This window comes from Gavialis gangeticus, unplaced genomic scaffold (genome assembly GCF_001723915.1).
Source record: "Gavialis gangeticus isolate Ggan-Ray unplaced genomic scaffold, GavGan_comp1, whole genome shotgun sequence".
NCBI lineage: Eukaryota > Metazoa > Chordata > Crocodylia > Gavialidae > Gavialis > Gavialis gangeticus.
Genome location: NW_017729014.1, coordinates 11733775 through 11736392, shown reverse-complemented (window position 1 = coordinate 11736392; position 2618 = coordinate 11733775). Strand labels below are relative to the sequence as shown.

The following is a 2618-nucleotide window of genomic DNA, read 5'->3' as shown; positions in this document are numbered from 1 at the left end:
TGTTCCGCGGAGGGATTGGCGAAAGGGGCGGTGCCGAGTCTAGACAACGGCCGCTTGTGTCGCACCCTCCCTCTTCTCCCTTCGCGGGCTGTGATTGGTGGCGGGTGAGGATGGACGCGCGATGGGGCCGACCCCTTTCCCGAGCGTTGCCGCGCGGCGATTGGTCCGAGGGCCGGCGCCGCGCCGCGATTGGCGGAGCGGGGCGGGCCAAGGGCGGGGCGCGCTGCGGAGCGATCCGAGACGCTCAGTGTGGAAGCGGTGCTCGAGCGAGGCGGATCGCGGGGCCGTCGCTGCTGGCGAATCCTCTTCTCCCGATGCAGGGGCGCCCCGAGCCCCGCGCCGGCCCCGCTGCCCCGTGATGGCGCTGGGCGGCCGTCTGCTGCGCTCTCGCCCGGCTCCTCCCGTCTCCGCCCGTCGCTGCTAATAGCGCCGCCGGTTCCCTGGACTGCGGCCGCCGCCGCCAGGTGCGCCCGGGTAGGGCGGGGCGGGATTGCGGTGGGGCTGGGAGGGTCCCCCTCATCATCTCCGGCCGGGAGCCAGACCTTCTCCCCCGCGTCTCTGGACCTCCGAGCGGGGAGACGAGCCGTTTTCCCCCTCCCCCCCCTTCCCGGGGCCTCTTGGGGGTGGGGGAGGGGAGGGTCCGGCCTGGGGCGCTGCAGCCCCCTGCTCCACTCCGCTCCGCACGGAAAAGGGCAGCCATGTTGGGAGGATGAACTGACAATCCTCGAGAAGCTAAATTGGGGGGAGTGGGGGATGGCGGTCTGAGGGCTGGGGTCTGCGTGCGGGGCCCAGCCTGGGTGCCCTTCATCCATCTCCCTCCATCAAGGCAGGATCCAGTTTGGGAGCAGTGGGGACGCTCCTTGGCACAGCAGCTTCCCCAGGCTTGACAGAGCAGCGCCGCTCCCTGCCTGCTGCCCTCAGTGAAATCCAGATGGTTCATAGTCCTGTGTTTTTGTCCTCCAGCTTTCTCGCCTGCTGGACAAATCACAGAGTGAGCAGGCCTTGGCTACTGCCTCTAAAGGCTTGCGTTCGGCGTTGTGGCTTTTGTTCGAATAAGAAAACGTACGATCAAAAACCTGTCGCTTGGCAGCCAGTGCTGGAGCTGCAGTTTTAGAGCATCTTTTCAGAGCGATCTCCAGCGAGGTACCTAAAATGGGCTTCCCTGGGGTCCTTTTCTTCATGGGGCCCCAGTGCTAGGAGCAGCTGCCCTGCTAACTTTCCACGTAGTCATTTCTGTGCTTGTCCCTGTTAGCTTTTAGTGATGGCTTGTCCCTGGTATCTTTTAGTGATCGGGTTACAGTTATCTGGGAGTCAGCTTTTAATTAAAAAAAAAAGGCTGCATGTTCTAGGATAGTCATATCCATAGGGTGGGGGCTGGGGTGGCACGGGCACTGAGGCGCATTGTGGCTAGCCTAAAGGTTGTGAGTTGGAGGCCGTAGCAAAAGCGCTCGCTCTGTGACTCTGCCAGATTCCAGTGGTTGCGAATTCTGCTAAATACCTTGTCACGACAAGGACATGAGAGAGAAGGAAGGAGCCATAGATTATGTTAGGTTAGATATTAAGAAAAACTTTCTCATTAGGAGGGTGGGAAAGCTTTGGAACAGGTTACCCAGAGAGGTGGTGGAATCCCCATCCTTGGAGGTTTTTAAGACCCAGGTAGACAAAGCCTTGGCTGGGATGAGATAGCCAGGGCTCATCCTGCTTTGAGCAGGGGGTTGGACAGTTGCTAGATGACCTCCTGAGGTCCCTTCCAATTCTCATTTTCTCTGATGCTAGGAGATGTAGCTCTCTTACTTCGTATTCAAATGTGTTATGGCTTGAGTTAAACACGGGTGATTCTACAGGTCACAATTTGTCAGATACATATTTTGCATAGAGATCATAACTAAATTTTCTACTTAACGGTGGAGATCTAGCTGTTAAGAACATCAAGCTTTATTTTATTCTCTAATATTTGTTTTTTTGACCAGTCATGGATCTGCTTGCTCAGATAAGTCTATAATATGGCTTTCCTCAAGCCTGTGTTCTGCTCTTGGCTTTTCATGTGAAAAAAAGGAAAAACAGCATGTTCTGCTGCAGAGGAGAAATTGATGTGAATTAACTAGAGCTTAAATCTTTGTGCTATGATGGGTGTTACTTTGATAATCAGCAAGCAGTCTCTTTTAATATTTGAAGTCTTGTTTATAGGGATGTTGCCAACTAATTTGAGATGACAAAGCTGGTTCTTTCATAAACGTTGTTTTTTGCCAACTCTGGAAAGAAGTAGGGATGTTACAGTTCAAATTTTAGTGAAAAGTACATTATTAATGCTCCTCTTTGTCTTAAACCCAAGTTTAGTTAATGCTTGAAATCCACAAAGGGAAAAGGACTAGTGTGTTTTCCATTTCAGGCAGTTTAGATAACGAGGAATAGGCAAACTCTACCAGTTTATTAATATAAAATTTACTCATCTGTGACATGCTTACCTGTGTAAACTGGGTGAAGCAGTGGATTTTAATAATTGCTAGAAACATGTAAATACAAATGAGGCAGCACTTCAGTGTGAAGGTATTTGTTTTTGTGCTGATGAATAGCTAGCTATTCAGGTATTACTTACCTTAAGCTTTAGCGGTAGATGG

The 2618-nt window shown here is 52.5% G+C and overlaps 1 protein-coding gene across 1 annotated transcript in view; it reads left to right on the top strand.

Moving 5' to 3' along the window:
* The first annotated feature begins 450 nt into the window (after window positions 1–450).
* Window positions 451–2618, top strand: part of KIF1B (kinesin family member 1B) — a 216206-nt gene continuing 214038 nt past the window's right edge. The window contains exon 1 of the mRNA XM_019511759.1: window positions 451–464. The gene's annotated coding sequence lies outside the window, so the exon portion shown is untranslated. The remainder of the gene's footprint in view (window positions 465–2618) is intronic.